Here is a 16,172-nt window from a genome sequence, read left to right as displayed (position 1 = left end):
GCCAGGGGGTGGTCTGGTTAATATAGCACTGTGCCATGCCAGGGGATGGTCTGGTTAATATAGCACTGTGCCATGCCAGGGGATGGTCTGGTTAATATAGCACTGTGCCATGCCAGGGGGTGGTCTGGTTAATATAGCACTGTGCCATGCCAGGGGATGGTCTGGTTAATATAGCACTGTGCCATGCCAGGGGATGGTGTGGTTAATATAGCACTGTGCCATGCCAGGGGATGGTCTGGTTAATATAGCACTGTGCCATGCCAGGGGATGGTCTGGTTAATATAGCACTGTGCCATGCCAGGGGATGGTCTGGTTAATATAGCACTGTGCCATGCCAGGGGATGGTGTGGTTAATATAGCACTGTGCCATGCCAGGGGATGGTGTGGTTAATATAGCACTGTGCCATGCCAGGGGATGGTCTGGTTAATATAGCACTGTGCCATGCCAGGGGATGGTGTGGTTAATATAGCACTGTGCCATGCCAGGGGATGGTCTGGTTAATATAGCACTGTGCCATGCCAGGGGATGGTCTGGTTAATATAGCACTGTGCCATGCCAGGGATGGTCTGGTTAATATAGCACTGTGCCATGCCAGGGGATGGTCTGGTTAATATAGCACTGTGCCATGCCAGGGGATGGTCTGGTTAATATAGCACTGTGTCATGCCAGGGGATGGTCTGGTTAATATAGCACTGTGCCATGCCAGGGGGTGGTCTGGTTAATATAGCACTGTGTCATGCCAGGGGATGGTCTGGTTAATATAGCACTGTGCCATGCCAGGGCATGGTCTGGTTAATATAGCACTGTGCCATGCCAGGGGATGGTCTGGTTAATATAGCACTGTGCCATGCCAGGGGATGGTCTGGTTAATATAGCACTGTGCCATGCCAGGGGATGGTCTGGTTAATATAGCACTGTGCCATGCCAGAGGATGGTCTGGTTATTATAGCACTGTGTCATGCCAGAGGATGGTCTGTGTGGAAAATTAAGTTGCTTACATTCCCCTCTTTGTAGCAGTCAGCAAATAGTGTCTCTTGATTGTCCTTGAAGAGCTTTTTTTGTACATATTCCTTGCAGTGTTATTTTTCATATACATGGAGTACTGTATTGTAATGACCTCTGGACAGGGATAAGCCATTGGGGCTTCAAAGGCCTCTGCATTTGGCTGGGGGGTGCTATGAAACTCTCCAGTGCTAACTTCACACTAATTGAAGGTGCTGCCAGGTCTGTCCTGTCCTAGCAGCTTGGTAGCTTAGTATACTTATTTACCTAGCTTTATATAATACAATTACCTAGAGATTATTGTCTTCTACTTTTTGGCTTCAGAAGTAGCATCAGACTGAATATTACTCACTCAGTCTTGTGTCGGATGGTATTTCCAGGTTCTGCTGTGTTTCTTCTGCAGGTTTTGGTTTGTTAGACGTTTTTTCTTGATAGTCCTTGGTAGTAATAGTCCATTCAGGTAGGTTTTAGGTCTGGACATGTGGATTGAAGGTTGTGATGTAGAGGGTAGTATCCTGTATAGGTCCTGGTGAAAAGAATGCAAGTTTATCTACATTTATCCAACTTTAATTCTATCTGTCTGCAGAAGAACTCAGGAGCTCACTACCTCACTACCTCACTACCTCACTACCACTCTACCTCACTACCTCTCTACCTCACTACCTCTCTACCTCACTACCACTCTACCTCACTACCTCTCTACCTCACTACCTCACTACCTCTCTACCTCACTACCACTCTACCTCACTACCTCACTACCTCTCTACCTCACTACCTCACTACCTCTCTACCTCACTACCTCACTACCTCTCTACCTCACTACCTCACTACCACTCTACCTCACTACCTCTCTACCTCACTACCTCTCTACCTCACTACCTCACTACCTCACTACCACTCTACCTCACTACCTCACTACCTCTCTACCTCACTACCTCTCTACCTCACTACCTCTCTACCTCACTACCTCACTACCTCTCTACCTCACTACCTCACTACCTCTCTACCTCACTACCTCTCTACCTCACTACCACTCTACCTCACTACCTCTCTACCTCACTACCTCTCTACCTCACTACCTCACTACCTCACTACCACCTCTACCTCACTACCTCACTACCACTCTACCTCACTACCTCTCTACCTCACTACCTCACTACCTCACTACCTCTCTACCTCACTACCCTCACTACCACTCTACCTCACTACCTCTATACCTCTCTACCTCTCTACCTCACTACCTCACTACCTCACTACCACTCTACCTCACTACCTCTCTACCTCACTACCTCTCTACCTCACTACCTCACTACCTCACTACCTCACTACCTCTCTACCTCACTACCACTCTACCTCACTACCTCTCTACCTCACTACCTCTCTACCTCACTACCTCACTACCACTCTACCTCACTACCTCTCTACCTCACTACCTCTCTACCTCACTACCTCTCTACCTCACTACCTCTCTACCTCACTACCTCACTACCTCACTACCACTCTACCTCACTACCTCACTACCTCTCTACCTCACTACCTCTCTACCTCACTACCTCTCTACCTCACTACCACTCTACCTCACTACCTCTCTACCTCACTACCTCTCTACCACTCTACCTCACTACCTCACTACCTCTCTACCTCACTACCTCACTACCACTCTACCTCAATACCTCTCTACCTCACTACCTCACTACCTCACTACCTCTCTACCTCACTACCTCACTACCACTCTACCTCACTACCTCTCTACCTCACTACCTCTCTACCTCACTACCTCTCTACCTCACTACCTCACTACCACTCTACCTCACTACCTCTCTACCTCACTACCTCTCTAACTCACTACCTCTCTACCTCACTACCTCTCTACCTCACTACCTCACTACCTCACTACCTCTCTACCTCACTACCTCACTACCACTCTACCTCACTACCTCTCTACCTCACTACCTCTCTACCTCACTACCTCTCTACCTCACTACCTCACTACCACTCTACCTCACTACCTCTCTACCTCACTACCTCTCTACCTCACTACCTCTCTACCACTCTACCTCACTACCTCACTACCTCACTACCACTCTACATCTCTACCTCACTACCTCTCTACCTCACTACCACTCTACCTCTCTACCTCACTACCTCTCTACCTCACTACCTCTCTACCTCACTACCTCTCTACCTCACTACCTCACTACCTCACTACCTCTCTACCTCACTACCTCAATACCTCTCTACCTCTCTACCTCTCTACCTCACTACCTCTCTACTTCACTACCTCACTACCTCTGTCTCACACTGTCTCTCTGTCTCTGTCTCTCCATCTCTCTGCCTCTCTCTGTCTCTCTCTGTCTCTCCGTCTCTCTCTGTGTCTCTGTATCTCTCTCTCTGTCTCTCCCTGTCTCTCTCTCTGTCTCTCTTGTCTCTCTGTCTCTCTCTTTGTCTGTCTGTCTCTCTCTTTGTGTCTCTCTCTGTCTCTGTCTCTCTGTCCCTCTGTCTCTCTGCCTCCCTCTTTCTCTCTCTCTCTCTCTCTCTGTCTCTCTTTGTCTCTCTCTCTGTCTCTCTCTTTGTCTCTCTCTCTCTCTGTCTCTGTCTGTCTCTCTCTCTCTCTCTCTCTCTCTCTCTCTCTCTCTCTCTGTGTGTGTGCGTGCGGGAAAGTGCCTCTTTGATTATACACACTTTGTGTCCTGAGACACTTGTCATGCAATGGCTACCTCAGATCCCTTGTGTGGATTCTGTCTCCAGCCCTCCATCCATATAGCCCTCCATCCATATAGCCCTCCATCCATATAGCCCTCCATCCATATAGCCCTCCATCCATATAGCCCTCCAGCTCTCCAGCCCATCAGCCCTCTGTCCCTCTAGCCCTCTGTCCCTCTAGCCCTCTGTCCCTCTGTCCCTCTAGCCCTCTGTCCCTCTAGCCCTCTGTCCCTCTAGCCCTCTGTCCCTCTAGCCCTCTGTCCCTCTGTCCCTCTAGCCCTCTGTCCCTCTAGCCCTCTGTCCCTCTAGCCCTCTGTCCCTCTGTCCCTCTGTCCCTCTAGCCCTCTGTCCCTCTAGCCTCTGCCCCCTACCCCTCTGTCCCTCTGTCCCCTAACCCTACCCCTCTGTCCCTCTGTCCCTCTAGCCCTCTGTCCCTCTAGCCCTCTGTCCCTCTAGCCCTCTGTCCCTCTAGCCCTCTGTCCCTCCAGCCCTCTGTCCCTCTAGCCCTCTGTCCCTCTAGCCCTCTGTCCCTCTAGCCCTCTGTCCCTCTGTCCCTCTAGCCCTCTGTCCCTCTAGCCCTCTGTCCCTCTAGCCCTCTGTCCCTCTAGCCCTCTGTCCCTCTAGCCCTCTGTCCCTCTAGCCCTCTGTCCCTCTAGCCCTCTGTCCCTCCAGCCCTCTGTCCCTCTAGCCCTCTGTCCCTCTAGCCCTCTGTCCCTCTAGCCCTCTGTCCCTCTGTCCCTCTAGCCCTCTGTCCCTCTAGCCCTCTGTCCCTCTAGCCCTCTGTCCCTCTAGCCCTCTGTCCCTCTGTCCCTCTAGCCCTCTGTCCCTCTGTCCCTCTGTCCCTCTAGCCCTCCAGCCTTGCCATTAATATGTATGAGAGCCTTGCAGATCCAGTCCACCCTGTGATGTAGCTGCGATAGCAGGGAAGGTCAGTGCCTTCGACAACCCCACACGCAGTATCAAAGCACCACGCTTTGGCTTGTTTCTGGAACGCTTCATGGATTTGAAATTTGAATCTTGGAGGATGACTAGAGTGATACTGTACAAGAGCCAAACAGATGCAAATGTGTTGTTAGTAATGTTAGATTCAGCCACTGTCAAGTCCTGTCATGTATGGGTAGAGTAACTAGCAATATACTGTATCTCTCATTTCATTTTGGACCCACACCATTCTATCATTTATTGGGAGAATAAATTGTTTTCTCCCGCTCTGTACTATTTTTAAAAGACTCAAGACTCAATCAATCTTATGCTATCATCTCTCTAATTTGTGGAGAACCATATTAGAATAATTTGCTCTAGTCTGATCTGTGTGTGTGTGTGTGTGTGGGGGGCAGGAAAAGGGTGATGAAGGGCTGAGGATAAGGGAGGAGAGGGGGAAGATAGGGTTGAGGGGTAATAGAGGAAACGGGAGGGAGGAGACACACAGAGGGAGGGGGAGGATAGGGTTGAGGGGTAATAGAGGAAACGGGAGGGAGGAGATACAGGGGGAGGGGGAAGATAGGGTTGAGGGGTAATAGAGGAAACGGGAGGGAGGAGACACAGGGGGAGGGGGAGGATAGGGTTGAGGGGTAATAGAGGAAACGGGAGGGAGGAGATACAGGGGGAGGGGGAAGATAGGGTTGAGGGGTAATAGAGGAAACGGGAGGGAGGAGACACAGGGGGAGGGGGAAGATAGGGTTGAGGGGTAAAAGAGGAAACGGGAGGGAGGAGACACACAGGGGGAGGGGGAAGATAGGGTTGAGGGGTAATAGAGGAAACGGGAGGGAGGAGACACACAGGGGGAGGGGGAAGATAGGGTTGAGGGGTAATAGAGGAAACGGGAGGGAGGAGACACAGGGGGAGGGGGAAGATAGGGTTGATGGGTAATAGAGGAAACGGGAGGGAGGAGACACACAGGGGGAGGGGGAAGATAGGGTTGAGGGGTAATAGAGGAAACGGGAGGGAGGAGACACAGGGGGAGGGGGAAGATAGGGTTGAGGGGTAAAAGAGGAAACGGGAGGGAGGAGACACACAGGGGGAGGGGGAAGATAGGGTTGATGGGTAATAGAGGAAACGGGAGGGAGGAGACACACAGGGGGAGGGGGAAGATAGGGTTGAGGGGTAATAGAGGAAACGGGAGGGAGGAGACACACAGGGGGAGGGGGAAGATAGGGTTGAGGGGTAATAGAGGAAACGGGAGGGAGGAGACACACAGGGGGAGGGAGAAGATAGGGTTGAGGGGTAGTAGAGGAAACGGGAGGGAGGAGATACAGGGGGAGGGGGAAGATAGGGTTGAGGGGTAGTAGAGGAAACGGGAGGGAGGAGACACACAGGGGGAGGGAGAAGATAGGGTTGAGGGGTAATAGAGGAAACGGGAGGGAGGAGACACAGGGGGAGGGGGAAGATAGGGTTGAGGGGTAATAGAGGAAACGGGAGGGAGGAGACACACAGGGGGAGGGGGAAGATAGGGTTGAGGGGTAATAGAGGAAACGGGAGGGAGGAGACACAGGGGGAGGGGGAAGGGGGGGCAACACTTGTAATCGGATCATTGGCTAAAGTGAGTTGAGTGGATGTGATCAATAGAAACTGCACATGCAGCAGAGAGCTCTTAATGGCCCATAATCTCCTTCACGTCTGACAGGGAGGGAGGGAGTCACAGGAACAGAGGGGCTGCATCACATTAAACACATATTCTCACTTTATACTCACACACACACACCCACGCACACACTCAGGTTTACAGACCCCACACCACCAACATGCACACAGACAGACAGACAGACAGACAGACAGACAGACAGACAGACAGACAGACAGACAGACAGACAGACAGACAGACAGACAGACAGACAGACAGACAGACAGACAGACAGACAGACAGACAGACAGACCATCATCGGCGATCACTCGGGGTCGAGTATGATTGTCCTCCTGGTGGGTTCTGCTTGTGGGTCTTCAGATGGCTGAAGAGGCCAATCCAGGAGCCACATATTTTGGTGCATTGTGGTAAAGGGTTTGTGGTGGTGGTGGGTGGTGGCTGTGGCTGTCTTCCCAGCTGATCCTCATGATGTTTTGGAGGCCTCTTTGGTGGTGAGACTCCAGGGCTTTAATTAAGGTTTCTGCTGAATGTGGCCCATGTTTCTGACGGTTGGGTGGGGAGCACCACTGCTTTGTAGACCAGGATTTTAGACTCCTTTCCCCAGTCTTGAAGCTCCACTGGCACAGTTTAGGCGGTGGTGTATCTCCTCGTCAATGTCAGCTTTGGAGGAGAGAAGGCTGCCAAGGTAGGTCCACATTTTCAAGAGTGGTATTGTCAACGTATATTGCTAGGGCCGGTGTATTTTGGCCAGGCGGTGGTTGGTAGAAGATATGGGATCTTTCTTAAGTTTAGGGCCAGACCCAGGAGCAAGTCAGACCCAGGAGCGTGCCAGAACCAGGAGCATGTCAGACCCAGGAGCATGTCAGACCCAGGAGCATGTCAGACCCAGGAGCATGTCAGACCCAGGAGCGTGTCAGACCCAGGAGCGTGTCAGACCCAGGAGCATGAACGCCTTTGCGAAAGCATCCAGGACGCACTAAAGGTCCTCTTCCGAGTGGGCAGTGATGGCGTTATCACACTGAAGGTCACACTAAAGGTCCTCTTCCGAGTGGGCAGGGGTGGCGTTATCACACTGAAGGTCACACTAAAGGTCCTCTTCCGAGTGGGCAGTGATGGCGTTATCACACTGAAGGTCACACTAAAGGTCCTCTTCCGAGTGGGCAGGGATGGCGTTAACACACTGGAGCTCCACATCGGAAGTGTTGATGAATTTGCTCTTGTCCTTGATTCTGTTGAGGTTAAAGAGTTTGCAGATAGGCAGACAGACAGACACTCTGCCTCTCTCACACACACACCAACCCTAACTCCCCTGACTCCTAGCCTGCTAGTATTTCATTTCTCCGCTTTTCATTTTATTACAAATGCATTGTATTTCAGACCCCTCACAGCCATGGCCACCACCAGCCTCCACTCCAATTCCCCTGCTAACACACATCCCAACACAGAAGATGCCTGTCCATTTCCCGCCGGGCAGCTACCACTTCACAGGAGGCTGCTGAGGGGAGGATGGCTCATAATAATGGCTGGATTGGAGCGCTCCACCTCCTGTGTACTACTGTCATATCAACAGGATGGACAGGAAGCAATGACGTCATCACTATGCTGCCTCCCATCGTGATATACATTACTACTCAGCCCTTTGACTAGTCCTGCTGAACTCACATCCCATTCACACTTCCTGTCTGAAGACTCAATCCGTCCCCGCTCTGGATTAAAGATACATGGTGGTGGGTCAACTGTGGTGGGCCATGTGTCATGTTGGGCCACCGCCTGTTCTAATATGCAGATAGAGGTCTGGTGAAGTAAATACACTGGGAGTCCAGGACTGCATCCTAAATGGCACCCTATTCCCTACATAGAGCACTACTTCTGACCAGAGCACTGTGTGCCCTTTGTGCCCTGGTCAAAAGTAGTACATTACATAGGGAATAGAGTGCTATTTGGGTCGGGCACCAGGTCTCGCTCTCTCACTTCTAGGTCCTAAATAAAAGAGGAGAGTAGAGCAGCAGAAAGGTATTAACCTGACACCTCAGGGCAGAGCAGAGCTGTGTGGATAGGCTACGGCAGAGTTATGATGGCCTGGACATGTTGAAGTGTACTAAAATAACACTCTACCTGCCTGGAAACCAATTACAAGGGTGTGTGTCTGAAATAGGCTCTGCAAACTTTTGGGCTCTGGGCAAAACTACTGTAGTGTACTATATGGGGATTGGGGAATAGGGTGTCATTTGAGAGTCACAGGGAGTAGCCGAGAGAAGGATTCTGGGATCAAAATTGAATTAACTGTCATTAGAACTGAGGGTCATGTGATTGTTGGCAACACTATTACAGTGTTCTCATTGGTTCTCACAGTGAAATGGATACAGACATGTAGAAATGACTCTGGAGACATTGATTAGGATGAAAAGGCACATTTCTGTTGAATCATGCTGGTAAATGTTGTTAAGGCCAGTGGTGTTGGTGTGTTGGTATATCAGGGAAGGTTATCTATGGAAAGTCATGCAGATTGTCTGAAAGATTTGAGATACTATTCTTCTTCAAATCATAAAGACAAATGTGTGACTTTTTGACTAGAAATGAATTCATAAGAGACACAAAATAAAGAGATTCAGAGATGAAAGATTCTGGTCATGAAAAGTTTACAAAACTCCATCTAAACTTGCAATAACATCAGCTCATTCCTTGTGATGTTGGCGATTTGTTTTTCCGTATGTGTTTCTTTATTTGTTAGTTTGCATTTGAGACTCAAGGCCACATGCTGTGAAAACTAAAAGCTGTGAATGGAATATTAACACACAGATAGTGTACTAGAGGGGCCTGTCCTAATTTCCAGAGTAGCAGAGAGGCAGCTAAACATCGGAGTCTTCTTCCGTTGCTGTTACAGAGGGCGCCACCCCATGGGGAGTAGCAGAAATACATCTCAGATATGAGTGCTTTCGCTCTTTTCCTGTTTTGGGAAGATTACATTTATGTGGTCAACATTTTAATCATTTTCACAACTCTGCATTTATGTAGAACAGAGGGCAACAATGTTAGTCAATATAAGCACAGACAAAACAACCAAAAAGCCACTAGTGGAGTGTACGCACAGTGTACGCACAGTTCAATTACAGTTGCATCTGCATCATTAGTGAAGTTGTTGAGGCATTACAAGAGAGTGATAGTATAAATGCCAAATGCTCATGTTTGTCTTATTGTTTGTAGCATAATTGTATCTTCAATGCTGTGATCTATATCATATCATTACTGTGTGTTGGAGAGCATGTTCAGGCTCTACTTTTAACTCAAAGATAATGATATAACCATGGCAACGCAGATAGCATGTCTAGAAGGAATCTACACATTAGTGTCACTCAAATCCCCATTCCAAAAAAATAGGACATAAAACTCCATGGAATCATTCAATCAGGGTTGGAATTACTCATTGTTCCTTTGTGGGGTGATCTGAACATAGTAGGATGGACCAACGGTAATATCATCGGGGTGCCCATGTGGATACTTCAATGCTTACTGGGGGGTCCCTGATTGGGTATTTTGGTATTTTATTAGGATCCCCATTAGCTGTTGTGAAAGCAGCAGCTACTCTTCCTGGGGTCCACACAAAAACATGAAACATGACATAATACAGAACATCAATAGACAAGAACAGTTCAAGGACAGAACTACATACATTTAAAATGTCACACATAGCCTACATATCAATACATACAGTACACACAAAATATCTAGGTCAAATAGGGGAGGTGTGCTGACCCAATCACTGGCCACTTTAATAAATGGATCACTAGTCACTTTATATAATGCACTCTATATAATGCCACTTTAATAATGTTTACATATCTTACACTACTCATATCACATGTATATACTATATTTTATATCATCTATTGCACCTTGTCTATGCCGCTCGGCCATCGCTCATCCATATACTTACATGTACATATTCTCATTCACCCCTTTAGATCTGTGTGTATTAGGTAGTTGTTGGGGAATTGTTAGATTACTTGTTGGATATTACTGCACTGTCAGAAGTAGAAGCACAAGCATTTCGCTACATTCACATTAACATCTGCTAACCGTGTGTATGTGACAAATAAAATTTGATTTGATTTGTTGCTTTATCTGTTTTTTTAAACCAGGTTTGCTTTTCACTTGAGCAATCTGAGATGGGCGTTCCATGAAATCATGGCTCTATATAATACTGTTTGTTTTCTTGAGTTTGTTTTGGATTTGTGGACTGTGAAAAGACCCCTGGTGGCATGTCTGTTGAGGTGAGTGTGTGTGTGTCAGAGCTGTGTGTAAGTTGACTATGCAAACAATTTGGGATTTTCAACACATGAATGTTTCTTATAAAAAGAAGAAGTGATGCAGTCAGTCTCTCCTCTACTCTTAACCAAGAGAGACTGGCATGTATAGTATTGATATATAATACCTACTGCAGCCCTCATCCTCCACATACAACACCCGTTCTGCCAGTCACAAAGCACACATATCTCTGGGTCGCTCCTCTTTTCAGTTCGCTACAGCTAGCAACTGGAACGAGCTGCAAAAAAAACTCAAACTGGACAATTTTATCTCTTCATTCAAAGACTCAATCCTGGACACGCTTACTGACAGTTGTGGCTGCTTCGCCTGATGTGTTGTTGTCCCTACCTTCTTGCCCTTTGTGCTGTTGCCCAATAATGTTTGTACCATGTATTGTGCTGCTACCATGTTGTGCTCCTGCCATGTGTTGCTACCATGTTGTTGTCATGTTGTGTTGCTACTATGCTGCATTGTCATGTGTTGCTGCCATGCTATGTTGTCGCCTTAGTTCTCTCTTTATGTAGTGTTGTGGTGTCTCTCTTGTGGTGATGTGTGTTTTGTCCAATATTTTAATTTTATTTTTAATCCCAGCTCCCGTCCCCACAGGAGGCCTTCTGGTAGGTCGTCGTTGTAAATTAGAATTTGTTCTTAACTGACGTGCCTAGTTAAATAAAAGGTAAAACAAAAAATGCCCTCTAATTACAGTGAAGAGCAAGACGTGCCACTTTGTTCTGGGCCAGCTGCAGATTTTCTGGGTCCTTCTTTGCAGCACTTGACCATATGATTGGGCAATAATGAATATAAGATAAAACTAGAGCCTGCAGGACTTGCTTTGTGGAGTGTGTAGCCAAAAAAGCAGAGCATCTCTTTATCACGGACAGACCTCTCCCCATCTTTACAACCATTTAATCAATATGTTTTGACCATGACTGCTTGCAATCCAAGGTAACACCAAGTAATTTTGTCTCCTGAATTTTCTCAACAGCCACATTATTCATTATCAGATTCAGCTGAAGTCTAGAACTTAGGGAATGATTTGGACCAAATGCAATGCTCTTAGATTTAGAGATGTCCAGGACTAGTTTATTACTGGCCACCCATTCTAAAACTGACTGCAACTCTTTGATTAGGGTTGCAGTGATTTCACTAGCTGTGGATGCTGACGCGTATAGGGTTGAATCATCAGTATACATAGACACAAGTAAAAACAGAAAAGAGTAGAGGTCCAAGAGAGCTGCCCTGCGGTACACCACACTTTACATGTTTAACATTAGAGAAGCTTACATTAAAGAAAATCCTCTGTGTTCTATTAGATAGATAGCTCTAAATCTATGATATGGCAGAGGTTGAAAAGTCTTAACACATACGTTTTTTCAACAACAGGTTATGGTCAACAATAATCAAAGGCTGCACTGAAATCTAACATTACAGCTCCCACAATCTTCTTATCAATTTCTTTCAACCAATCATCAGTCAAGATATGACAAATAGGAGTGGCAATATAGTCCGCTACTCAGTAACTTTCCATCTAAGTTGTCAATACTAGGTGGCTTCTCATTATGGATGGACCACAATATTTTTTCCACCTCACCCACACTACTTTACAGAATTCTAAATTACAATGCTTTCCTTTCATTATTAGGTCTTTTATGCATGAATATGATGGCTCACAGTTTCTTGTTGGCATTTCATGCCCAAGTCTGCCTACTTTGCCAATGAAATAGTCATTCAAGTAATTGGCAACATCATAAGGTTTTGTTATAAATGAGATATCTGATTCAATGAAAGATGAAGTTCACTTGGTCTTTCTGCCCATTTAATTTAAAGTATTCAATAACTTTTTTATATCCTACTTCATGTAATTTGTCTTGGTTTCATAATATCATTTTATTCTTCTTCTTGTACAGTTTAGTCACATAATTTCTCAATTTACAGTAAGTTTGCCAGTCAGATGTGCAGCCAGACGTATTCACCACTCCTTTTGCCTCGTCCCTCTCAACCATACAGCTTTTCAACTCCTCATCAATCCACGGGGTGTTAACAGTTCTAACAGTCAGTTTCTAAAAATAGGTACATGCTTATCAATAACTGGAAGAAACTATTTCATAAATGCATGAAGTGCAGCGTCTGGATGGTCTTCATTACAAAAAAAATATTTGTTGGTCTGATGTGTGTATCTTCAACATAGGAATCAGCACAATAGTTTTTGTATGATCTCTTATAGACTATTTTAGGACCAGTCTTTGGAACTTTTACTTTTGTAGATATGGCCACTCTATTATGGTCAGTACATCCAATGGGTACGGATACAGCTTTAGAGCAGAGTGCTGCAGTATTGATAAAAAGGTGATCAATACACGTGGATGATATAGTTCCTGTACTGTTTGTAAACACCCTGGTAGGTTGATTAATAACCTGAACCAGATTACAGGCACTGGTTACAGTGAGCCACTTCCTCTTGAGCGGACAGCTTGATGAAAACGAGTCTATATTCAGGTCACCCAGAAAATAGACCTCTCTGTTAACATCAAACACATTATCCAAGCATTGCACACATATTATCCACATAATGAATGTTAGCACTTGGTGGCCTATAGCATCACCCTAAAAGAAGAGACTTCAGATGAGGCAGGTGAACATGCAACCACAACATTTCAGCAACATTAGAGATGAGATCCTCTCTAAGCTTTACAGGAATATGGCTCTGAACATATACAGCAACACCTCAGAAGCTTGGCTCCCTCATTCCTCCCAGTCTTTTGGGAGGGAGGGAGGACAATGAGCCTGTCGTAGAGGATGTAAGCAATATCCCATGCTCTCTGGCAGCTTTCATGGCTAAGATAAGATATTTCTGCCTCTGGCGCACAGCTTCCGAATAGTCCTCGGACATGTTAGTTCCTCTTAAGTTCTTGGCTCTCTCTAGAACAGCCATCTTATCCTTAGACCATTAGAACTTGACCCCTATCGGCCTGGGTCTGTCACCTGGGCTGGTTACAGGTTTTCCAGATGTGTGGGCACTCTCCATCTGCAGCGTTTCAGTAATCATTTCTCTTACTTTCTCCACAACCTCAGCCCAGTTATCATGTGAACACTCTGGTATGCCATCCACAACAATGTTATTGCTCCTGGATTGTCCCTCTACATAGTCAGGTTTCCCAGTCTTTGTTAATAATGCTTCACAGACAGTGATGATGACATCTCACGTGGACTTGTCATATTGCTGCAAGCCTCTTTCAGGTCATCCACCTCTCCTTTTAATGAAAATTACACCCCAAAACTATCTAAGTATTTTCTTTAATTAGACCATTGTTGAAATAGTCCCAATAGGTTTTGCTTGTCAGCAACCAAGTTTTCAAGATATGTAACTTTCAAAATACAGAAATCATCACTGTATGATGCAAAATGCATCATACAGGGATGTATTTTGAAAGTTACATATCTTGAAAACTTGACTGCCGACGAGTAAAACATTTTGGGACTATGTCAACAATGGACTAATGAAAGTGGAGTTTTCCTTTAAGACACTTGACCCCTCTGGTCCATTCTTTTGTTAGTTAGTCCATCAGTATTTGGACAAAGCTCTTGAAGCTATTTTCCTGTTTTTGTAACAAATGCTTGTAGAACCCTTTTGTTCGTTTAAAAGATCCTTCAGCTGTGATAGAGAAACACTGTCCTCTCTGTTACTCCCCACCGGATTAGGATGTCATGGTAGCAACGCAGGCTAACACTGGTACTCCACGCAGTTCCAGACGGCAGGTTGCAGGGCAGATAGACACAGCAACAAACAGCTGGGATTTAGACAGCCACAAGCCCGGGACAATCCGCAGTCCCAGCCACAAGGGCTAACCGCATCACGGGCTGTGTTCAAGCTTTCAGGAAACATTGCTAGCTTGATAGCAGCTAGGCTACCTGCTATGCCAAGCATCTCTTCACACTTTTGGTTGGCAGGATCCCTGGACAGATAGCAGCGTACCCAGCAACTGATGCAAACCACGTTGCATGATCCAAATTCAAAAGGTAGCCAGTAACCAAACTTTTTGAATAGAACACTTTTGAGACTTTCAAAACAACAAACCGAGCTCTCCCTCGGTATTGGGTTTCCCAACACCCTTGGGCACCCTTTGACCCCCTGATTCCAACAGCTCTGAACTGACAAACAAAAACATTCTTTGAAATAATGTCAGGTTGTCACCCTAAGATCACTAAATGTCACTGAGCATGGTCATCAATACGCCTCATGTCAAGGTTGGGCTTGTAGGAGAGACCAGACGTGCCGGGCCGAGAGTGGGGAAACCTTCAAAACAGAATTGAGAGAAATGTCAGCGGTGCAGAGCAGAGACGTGACCTAACCTTGCCCCCAGCCATGTCTTGACAAGTCTTCAATGCAGCTGAAGCTTCAAAGGAATCAGAGGAATCCAGGAGACAAGTCTCCTTTCCTCTCATCTCATCTAATCCCCACGCAATAGGATTTCTGCTCTGAAAATGACATTTTGGGGCTTGTTAAAGGCATCCATTTGGAGCCGTTTTGACAACACAACAGACTAATGAACACAACCAATTTGAGTCAAATATATACAAATACTGTATAATAGCTGCATAAGCTCCACAAATACAATAAGGTAATCCACATCACAGTACAAAAGCCTCCACAACATCATCATCAGGTATTAGCTGAGCTAATAGAGTAGAGGTGAGAGGTCGTGCTCTCTATTGTTAGATCTGCCGCAAGCTAATTCAACCTCTGAACGAAACCTCCATTAGCATATTTGGCCCTTTGTGCATCTCAACAACACTGCCACGTGCAGCTAGCACCCGGTAATTGTGTTAAGCGTTCTGCTATTCTATTCTACAATTATTAGTGGCCTGCTTTGGTTTCCCTCACAGAGGAATGCAGGGAGAGAGTGTGCGGGTCCTTTCAGAGGCTGTCTGCAGAAAGCCTGATGGATGTACAAATGAACAGGCAGAGGACAGAGAGGAGAGTCCCAATCCAGAGCCTCTTCCGATATAATTACAACTCTTTGTCACACACAAAGAGGGTTCTCTCTCTTTCCCCCTCTCTCGCTCTCTCTCTCTCTGTGTAAAGGACATCCTTGGCAAGCCGGCATTAATTGCTCAGACGAAGGTGCAGTTTGCACAATAAGTGTCTGTGAGCTGTATATAACTGCATGTGGAGGGTTTGGAGGAGCTGTTGGGTAACGAGGTGCTATTGTGCCTTTTATACAAGGGAGACAAATCACAGGACATGAAACACACAGCATTTCTTCAAATAGGACCACTACATACAGTAGTCTATGGGTCCAACTTGCAAATGATACAATGGCACAATCTAGTGGACATAGACTGAAACACAATACGCATGTACCTCATGGACTGTATAGTCCCTTCAAACTCAACTCTGGATGTTGAAGCCAGAACTCTGGGCATCAAAGCCAGTTGCATTGTTCCCTTTTAATCAGGGACTTATTTAGACCAGGGACACCAGGTGTGTACAATTCATTATCAGGTACAACAGAAAAGGCAGGGTTAGAGTTGAGTATCCCTGGTATAGTCCATCGAGTGGCTTTTAAGATACTGAAAATG

The sequence above is a fragment of the Salmo trutta genome, chromosome 6 (assembly GCF_901001165.1).
Source record: "Salmo trutta chromosome 6, fSalTru1.1, whole genome shotgun sequence".
Classification (NCBI taxonomy): Eukaryota; Metazoa; Chordata; class Actinopteri; order Salmoniformes; family Salmonidae; genus Salmo; species Salmo trutta.
This window is presented reverse-complemented; position numbering follows the sequence as displayed.